The sequence below is a fragment of the Neovison vison genome, chromosome 12, assembly GCF_020171115.1.
Source record: "Neovison vison isolate M4711 chromosome 12, ASM_NN_V1, whole genome shotgun sequence".
Taxonomy (NCBI): Eukaryota; Metazoa; Chordata; class Mammalia; order Carnivora; family Mustelidae; genus Neogale; species Neogale vison.
Genome location: NC_058102.1, coordinates 3,505,087 through 3,514,268, shown reverse-complemented (window position 1 = coordinate 3,514,268; position 9,182 = coordinate 3,505,087). Strand labels below are relative to the sequence as shown.

At 62.1% G+C, this 9,182-nt stretch overlaps 1 long non-coding RNA gene across 1 annotated transcript; it reads left to right on the top strand.

Moving 5' to 3' along the window:
- Positions 1–317: 317 nt before the first annotated feature.
- On the top strand, positions 318–8,225 carry LOC122892143. Its single transcript, XR_006381371.1, has 3 exons — positions 318–421; positions 5,855–5,936; positions 8,016–8,225. It is a non-coding gene; the product is annotated as an uncharacterized LOC122892143 (long non-coding RNA).
- The last annotated feature ends 957 nt before the right edge of the window (positions 8,226–9,182 follow it).

Genomic DNA, 9,182 nt, shown 5'->3' with positions numbered 1-9,182 from the left:
GGCCCTCCTTGCTCCCCACCTGCCCCATGATCAGTTCACGGCACAGTCACAGTGTCTGCTCTGGAAGACTGAGCAACTCCAGAAAGACCGGCCAGCATCACCAGCCTGGCCCAGGGCAGGCTCCTGGGGGAATGTTTCGTGAATGAATGAAACAGGATCCCGAGGCTGAAACAGAAGGAGGGAAGGCCGTGAACCCTGTACTCAGGGTGGCGGCATGAGCCTCCTGGCTGGCCGTGTCACACGGCCACGGCGCTCTGAGAGACAAGGGGACAGGTCCTAACTTTTTTACCTCCAGTAATACGTTCTCTTTTAGGACTAATCTGAGGGGACTGTGAACCCACCTTGTCGGGGACGGCATGGCAGCATCTGACAGACAGGCCTGAGCCCTGAGCACCTGCAGCCCACAGAGGGAGGACTCCAGGTAACTCCGGGCCGTGGGAAAACCATGGCTGCTGCTTTGGGGCGGGGGTTCAGTCGGGACAACCAGCAATGAGAGATGCCGTAGAAGGCTCTGGGGCCTTTTCTTCTCTGCTCAGTGGGTATGAAAGCTGGACTCTATTGGCCCATCCGACGTCATTGGTGAGCGGTAGCACATTCTGTTAATTTAGGTCAGACATCTTCCGTTCATGAATTTCCTGCATGGCCCCGCCACTGTGGGGGGCTTATGGGGGTCCTCCTCCTCCAGGAAGTCCTCACAAACTCTAAGGCCCTCTGGCCTCCTCTGCCCTGGCAGTGGGCTGCCCAGCCCCTCCGTAGCACCCACCGCACCCCTCTTCTTTCCCATCATTCATCTTCACGGGTCTGGGACGCGTGAGGGCGTTGGCATCCAGACCCTTCCGAGGGCCCGGGACAGGTCTGAGGCAGCTTCCACTGAGGCCCTTTGAAAAGTGTGCCTCGGGGAGATGGTGCCTGAGCAGCGAGCAGGGGCCTCGGTCCCTCCCCAGCTCTGAGCCTCCGTTTCCCCACCACCTCTGACATTTGGTGAGTCTCTGGAAGGTTCCCAGGGGCCAGTTGGAGGGGCGGCCTCCGGTGCGCGAAAGAGCTCCTGGGCTTTGGGCAGGGTCTCCCCAGGGAAAGAGGAAAGATCTATGCGTAAAGCCAGAGGTGTGTGTCCTCGTGCCTCCCCGAACATGAGAAACAACGTGGCCAGCCATTGTCCTGGGTGGGGTGTCTGGGTCAGGTCGCTGTGACAGAGATCTCTGACGGGGTGGCAGGGCCCGTTCCACAGACACGGCTGGTGGGAGCCAGTGCCACGGAAGGCTGTGGCCACCCGCCTTGCTGTGTGTGGGACCCCTTCTGGGTGGGGAGTCTGCCTCGGGCCTGGCTCAGCAGGGGAGAACCGTGGGCTGCCTTTCTCTCCTTTTCTCGGTTCTCCAGATCTTGTTGAATAAGGCAAAATTCCTTTAAATCACAGTTAACCACCCGGCCAGGGTGACCTCAACCCACCCAAATCCTCACGGCAGCACGCTCTCCCCCAGAAGGAGAGACGTTTGCAGAAGGCGCGGCAGGTTGCCGTAGGGGGCAGGGGGTCGCTGAGAGTGAGGCACGCGGCAAGGCCCCTCCAGGCCGACGGTGGTGGCGATGCTGCTACCTTGAGGGGGGCCCCCCTGAAGGGTCCTGTTCTCGTCCCGAGTGTTTGGAGTCTGATGTCTGGAGGTGATGTCTGTTTGTGGCGACCGGGACCCCGGTTGTCAGGCTGGTGCTGGGGCCTGTTCCATTGCTGCTGGAGGTAGGGACGGCCTTGTGACGCCCCTCGGCCTGCTAGAGCTCAGGGTGGGTGTGTACACGGACCGGCCCCTGGCAGAGACTCGATTTTCTGGTCCCAGTTGGTAACTGTGCGGCGTGGGCCACTGCCTGGCGAGAGTGCCTGTGGGATGTGGGGGCCGGGCCTGTGGGGTTGACGTGTGTTCACTTTCACGTTCATGACGTCAGCGATGGCTGCTTCTTAAGATACCAGACTGAGGCTCAGAGAGCACAGGAGGTTCTCTGCGGCCCGCTGGGCTCTGCTGCCCAGGCCCCTCCCTGGGGCTGGCTGCTCTGCCACTGGGCCCTGTGTCCTTGGGGGTTTGAGCTGTCCTGTGCCCTTCCACACTGGCTGCCGTGGTAGCCGTCAGTTCCCCGAGTCCCAGCTTCATCGGTCCCTGCCAGAGAGCCGTCTGGAACCAACTGAAGCAGCCGACCCAGGGAGGCACCATGGCTTGGACCTCTGGCCCTCTGGCCCTCTGGCTGGAGGACATGGCTGGACCAGCTCACAGCCTCCTTCTGACGCCCCCCCGACCCGTCTTGGGTACCTGCAGTCTTGGGTCTCCGACACGGCACGACCCCAGGGTCAGGCCCCATCCTCTGTGGGGCATTCCTACACGGAGATGAGGGTGAGCTCTGCACATGATTTATTAGCAACTGGCTCTTTCCATCTGTAGGCTCTTTATCCCACACGTGACCTTGGAGAAGGCCAAGTTCAATGCCAAAGAAAAGTATGGACAGGCAGTTCTGGGGATCCATGCTCCCATGGTTCCGGGCTCTGCAGCTTGGCCAACACCAGGGTTCCTGCTGGGGGCTCCCAGCTCTTGCCTCCACGGTGTCCACTCAAGCCCCAGGCCCTAGAGACTTGGTCCCTGGTGAAGTAAGAGGTAGAGAAGGAATTTCTCCAGGATAAAGGCCCAGAGTGAGTTCTCACACGTCCTCAAAGCAGCCCGGGTGGGGGGGGGCAGCGGTGGGCATGTGGTCCAGGGAGCCCCGTGTGGCCTGGGTGTGCACCATCTACCATCTCGAATCTTGGTGCAAATCTGAGGAGGTAGGTGTTGCTGTCCCTGTAGAACGGATTGGGAGCCTGAGGCCCAGAGATGTGGAGGGGCTTGCCCAGAGCTGAAATGGAACCTCTGTGGGCCCTGGACTGCCCTGCAGATAGACACAAGAATGTTCCAGAGACCAGGCTACTCTTGGGCCTGGGCAAGGTGGGGATTGAACTCTGAGACATCCTGCCGGGTCCCAGGGTTGGTTCTGACCAATTAGGCACCAGCCTCATTGTACCAAAGCCTTCCAGAGTCTGGAACTGCATGGGGGGAGAAAGTTGCCAAGACGGCCTGGGCTGACCCTTCATCCAAGTGACCACACCGTGGGGCACAGTCTCCGAGAGGGAATGGGCCCCAGTGCAGGGCCTCCCAGAGGAGGGATGGTAGGCGTCATCATGAGCCAGCCCTGGGCTTGGGACATGTACTTTGGTCATTGGGAACGCCCGCCACAGTTCTCCGGTGTCACAGGAGGGAAGGGCAGGAGGGGGCGACCTTGTGTCTGCAGCCACACACCAGGTGGAGACCGTGGATCTGGCCAGCCCCCCACACTTCCTCAGCCTCCCTCATGATCTCTGGGACTTGTGGGCCCAAGCTCATTAGTGACCCCGAGGGGGGCAGGGGCCTCCGGCCTCCCTCCCCGCCCCGCCACAGCCCACGGGCTGGCCTCTTGAGCGAGGACAGCTTTCAGAAGGCTTAGGCAGCCCGGAGGGAGAACGAGGCACCCACAAGACTTGCATGGGGTCTGCGGGCAGGCAGCGGCATAGTCGTCTGGCTCAGCACACGGAGACTGGAAACAGGCAGCAGTGAAGGTGGGAGGCCGAGGGAGCGCCTCTGCGTCCCCGTGCCTGGTGGACACAGCCTGGCTGTTCTGTGCCGTCACCTGGAGAGTGGCGGCGAGGGTATGGGAGCAACAGAGTGTCCCGGGGGGAGAGCAGTCCGTCAGTGCCGTCTGCAGCTGGAAGGGGCTTTACGTCCCCTGCCCTGGGCAGCCGTCCTCGTCAGTTCTCAGCCGTGGCCACATGTGGCTCCTGTGCCGTACAGGGATCGGGCCAGGATCCCAGAACCAAACCTGCTGCCACAGCTGGAACTCTGCTCACCTGTTAGGACGGAATTTCCATAGCCCTTGTGTCTAGAGCAGGCCCAGGCTGGCCTTGTCTTTGTTTTTCACCTCCTCCGGCTCCCTGGAAGCTTGATTTCTGTGCCTAACATCAACTAGTCGTAGAGAATAGGGCCGTTTGTAAAAAGGGGACCTCGGCTGCGGGGCCTGTGGGCACGACGGTGTGCTGCCCATGGCAGCGGCCCTCTGTGAGCCCAACCAGGCTGTGCTCGCTGTCCGGGGTGGGGGGGTGAGGTTGTGTGCTCCGTTGGCTCCCCTGTGCAGTTTTGGGGTTCTCCTTTCCTGGGCAGACCCTCAGGTGCTGTCCCATCAGCTCCAGGTGAAGGCATCAGAGACACCCCAGTTCGAGGCACTTCCTGACCCACCCATCTTACAGGCGCAGGCAGATGGGCCCCGGGGTCATTACTCATGGGTGCCTGGCGGGGCTCGGTCCCGCTGGGAGGAGAGGCAGGGAGGGTGTCCCCGCCAGGGACCAAGGGCTGTGCTGCCTCGGGGCAGTCCCTCCTCGGGGGTGCTCTTCTCCTATAAAACAGGGCAGTGAGGTGCTCAGGCCCAGAACCCCATCCTGCAGCTAGGGAAACTGAGGCTAGGAGCGGCTCTCGATGATGAGAGGCAGGAAACAGGATTAGAACCCAGAGCTGTGTGACTTGCAGGCAGAGTGCATTGGGCTCACAAGTCCCCTAGGCCCCCCTCTTCAGGGGTGGTGTTGGGGTTCCACACAGCGTTTTGGTGGAGTCTGAACACATTCTGGGGAGCCCACGAGCCAGTCCCCTGCAGCCTCTGAGGGCCTGATGAGTCCATGACCCCCTCTGCCCAAGGTGGGGGAGCTGCAAGCCAGTTAGTGGCAACTGGTCACTCTTGGCCCCGGTGGCTCCCTGCTCCAGGTGGGATCTGCTCGGTGATGGGGTCTGGGGACGCTTGTCCCCCTGGGGGGACAGAGCAGCCGCAGTCTCACACCGGGGTGGGGGGTGGGCTGTGGGTGTCTCCCAGCTCTCGCAGTGATGTTCAGGAAGTCGGGAGGGCTCCCAGAGGCCAGGGGAGGAAGGTGTGGAAGGGACGCAGACCCCAGGGCGCAGTGCCCAGACGCTGCCTTCCTCCCAGCCGCCCACTCGTGCTCAGCCTGGGGCAGAGGCAGAGTGGGTCCCGCTGAAGCCCAGCCTGGCCCCTCTCTGTGGTGAGCTGGGCCTGGGTTTGGGTCTGCCGTTCTAGCCTCACAAACGGAGCCAGCCCCCTGCTTTGGGGGAACCTGGACCTGGTTGTGGGGAGGGTCCTGGAGGCGGGGCAAGTTCAAGAGCCTGGCCTCTGGCTCACCCTGAGCCAGGTGGTCTGAGGGCACCCTGGGGCCTTGCCCTCCGGCTCAGTCCGTCCTCGGGTGTCCTCTCACTGGCCCGTTGGGAAAAGGCCCAGAGTCAGGTCTACGCATTCTGAGCCCAGATACAGACATGCTTCCAAGAGCCGGGGCTGGGGTGGTGGCGCTTCCCTGCCATCCTGGGGGCCTCTTGGGTGCTGGGCTCTGCGCTGGGCCGGGGTGTGCCCAGCCGCATGGGAGCTGGTCTCTGATGCAGAGCTGCCAGCCCCGGGGGGGTGGGCAGTACCGGACCTGCAGCCTCCGACCAGAGCTACGGAGACTCTGACTCGGGCGGCAACGCTTCGAGAGCGGAAGATCCAGCTGGCTGGGCCCCACGGAAGCCAGTGGCTGGGGTTGGGTTTGGGGGGGGGGATTCCAGACCAGGGCTGGAGCTGGGAGAGCGGACGAGGCTTCCCTTGCTGCCCATAACCTCTGGGCACATCGATGCCCTGCCTACCATGAGCTGGCCCCCTCTGCTCGTGGTGGTGCCAGGTAAAATAGAGGCAGGGGAGGGTCACACCGAGCCCCCTCCCGTTCTCGGAGTCATGTGCCACCAGGCCTGCCCGGCTAATTTTTTGGTCACCTTGTGTCTTTCAGAAGGTGACTCATCCCAGAGTACCCTCAAGGAGGCGGGACCCATCATGGTTTTTGGGAGACACTCCAGGACCACAGAGCCCAGGTAGATGGTCTTGGCCCTGGGCCAGGGCAGGGAGGCAACCCGGGAGGTGGGCGGCCCGGCCAGGAAGGGAACGTGAGCCCGTCTTTCAGGAGAGCCCAGCTCCAGCCCCTCGGGCCCAGCCTGCAGCCAGGCCCACCCTTCCTGAGGGGTTCATTCTGGCCCCTTGCAGGTGGCCGAGGTCCCACTCCGGGACGAGCAGTGAGGGCAGAGCAAAGGATTCCTTGGCCTGCCATGTGCCTTTGCCTCGCCCTGAGTGTCCAGCCTGCCCTGCGGCCTGAAGACCCTGATTGGTCTCCTCGAAGCTAGTGGAATCAGAACCGGCCAGGAGGGCTGAGTTGTTGGCATAGAGACTGTCCCGAGCGAGCTCTGAGCCATGGCTGCCTGCGTGGTGCCAAGTGATAGGCATGCCCAGCCCCCAGCCGCAAGCCGTCCTGGATGCGGGAGGACACGCTCTGCCAGAGCTCCAGTCTCCTCGCCTGGAAGGCTGGGGCATGAGCCGCTCCTGGGAGAGTGTTGGGGACGCACTGTGGATCCCAGAGCACGCATGGCTTCTGTGACAGGCCAGGGGGACGGGACACAAGTCCTGGCACACACTGGGCTCCTGAGAAGCTCAGTGGCTTACGCCTCACTGAAGGCTAGACAGGTGTCGGGGCCACCCTGGCGCTTTCCTGGCTCCTCCCCTCCCTGGAGCTCAGTGGGGTCCAGTTCCTTACATCTGTCGGTCGGGGTTTATGTGCTGGTGTTAATATGTGAGGTGGGACAGGTCGAGGCAGAGTGGGGCCTGGGGCCGCCAGGGGCTCTGTGTGGCGGTCATGGGTCTGTTTGCACGACCGCAGGACAGGGAGCCTCCCCGGCCACAGCAGGTGCTATGGGGGGCCTGCCAGAGGTCTGGCTGGTTGCATTCCCGACCCCGAGGCTCTCTGTCGGTGTCCCGGGGCAGCACCTCCATACCCAGGGTTGGCCTGGGAGCAGCACTGCCAACCCTGAGGGCTTGTGGGTGTGGCCACATCATGGCAGGGGACTAAGCCACGGGGTCCAGATCAAACCTGGGTCCCAGACCTACCTGGCCTGCACTGCTGTGTGGTCTGGGGAAAGCCAAGACCTCTCCGTGGGATTCGGTTTCTCATTTGCAAAAGGGGCATCCAGACCTCTTCCTACGCAGCCCACTCCCCATTCCCAGTCAGAGCAGAGGAGGGAGCCTCTTCCGGCCAAGGGGTTGGGGGGGGCGGTGTCTGACTTGGAATCAGTCCTAACCCATTACTTGCAAAAATGAAGTCTCCACACATAGCCCCCACTGATCACTTGGCCAGAGAGGGAACTAAGGTGTTCCATATTGAAGTGCTGCTGCATAAATAAATAAACGTAGATAAAAAATACATATATCTATACTAAAGCTTAGAGCAACATAGATAATGCAGAAAGATAAAAAGAGAGGAAATTAGGGCAAAAGGAGAGGCAAAGGTAGGCCTAAAAGAAGCCACGTCGCATAGAAGTCTCTGACTGCTAGTAATGACCTGTCAGTTCAGCTCTGAGCGTCCCAGCAGCCAAAGCAAAGAGGAAAAGCTGTCCTTTGCAGGAAGTGGTGTTCAGGGCACAGCATCCACAATGGGGATGTCAAGAGAGCTGCCTTGTGCCGGCAGGATGCCCTGAAGCCCTGGGCGAGGCTGGAGGGGGGTACGCTCCCCCACGCTCCCTCATACTCCTTGGGGCTATTCTCTTCTCCTCCTGAACCCCTCCCACACTGTGCCTGATTCTCCTGTGACCACCTCGGTGGAGGGAGAGGCAGGCCTTGCTGAGGCTGATCTTGAACATGTGTCCCTCTGGCCCTGGGTCCACCCACTGTGTGCCTGTACCTGCCACTGGCTGCTGCCCTGGGTGATGGGTGCCTCCAGAAAATCCAGTGGTGCCACTGGGAATGGGTGCCCTTCCCAGGGTTTGGGACACAAAGCCTCACTGATGCAGCGGCTTCATGGCCCTTGGAGGCTGTCAGGGCAGCGCGGGCCGGGGCTGGGGGTACTGACACAGGGCAGGGCCTGGGCTCTCCTTCCCGAGACTGACATGGCATCTCTCTCCTTCCAGGACCCACGCCTCTTCCTGCCTCCTCGTTCTGCAGGTGACCCTGAAACTCCGATGACTCTGGCTCTCAGGTCAGTGCCGCATTTTGAACCTTGAGAGTCAGGGCTCACTTCTTCCCCCAGGTACCACCCTGGGCTGGGCACGTCGAAGTGGGACACACACACAGACCTAACACACACACACACACACACACGGCTTGTGGAGGATTGCACAGCCAGGCGCACTCAGCTGGGTCTGCTCCGGCCTCAGCCCTGACCTGCGGCCGGCTTCCTCCTGTAGTCAAGGGACCAAGGTCTTCCAGGAGTCAGGGGCTTGCCCTGGTCTCTTGCCCCAGAGAGCTGGACTCAGGCCCAACTTTCTGGCTCCCTTCTGCACAGAGTTTGGAGTGAAGCCCCTTCTGCCAGGAGCCGTCTGTCTGGGGGTCCATGGTGGAAGGGTTTGGGCCAGCTGCTGGGGACGGTCCGAAGTGTCTGCGGAGTGGGCAGCACTCGGGCTCGGCAGGTGAGAAGGTCCTCGGCTGGCCGCTCCCTAGCCCAGCCACCTTGTGGCCCTGATGGGGGCCTGTGGTGCTCAGAGCCCCCCTGCCCACCTGTGCTCCTCCTCTGAGAGCTGACCCACAGGGCAGGCCATAGGGCCGCCTTGGCTGAGTTGAGCCTCCTGGGGAGCCCATGGGGCCATGTGGGCCAGATGCCCCCCCTCCCGTTGCCATGGTCAGGGGCAGGCCTGCCTCCCAAGTCCATGTGGAGAGGACCCCAGGCTGTTGCGTCTGGGCGCAGGACCTCTCTGCCATCTGGGCCCCGTTTACAGGTCCAGCTTGCCCACAAGACTCTGCAGACGCTGCCCCCACCCCAGGGCCTTTGTGTCTGCACGGAGAATGCACACCAGCCGGTGCCCGTGGCGGGGGGCGGGGGAGCCTGAGTGGGGAGAGGGGGAGGCCCCGAGAGGACATGGGACAGTGGGAAAGGGGAACCTGGAGGGGGCATAACAGAGGAAGGGGACGAACAGGGTAGAGGCAGAAAGAAAGTGGGCAGGGCACGGGTAGAGAAAGGACACAGAGCAGAGCGACGGGAAGGTTTACTGGGGGTGGGGGGCTCGCTGGGGAAACAGGGCCTAAGGGTACAGCTGGTCCTAGATGTCTCCAGGGCCTGCTGGGCTCTGCCCAAGACTGTC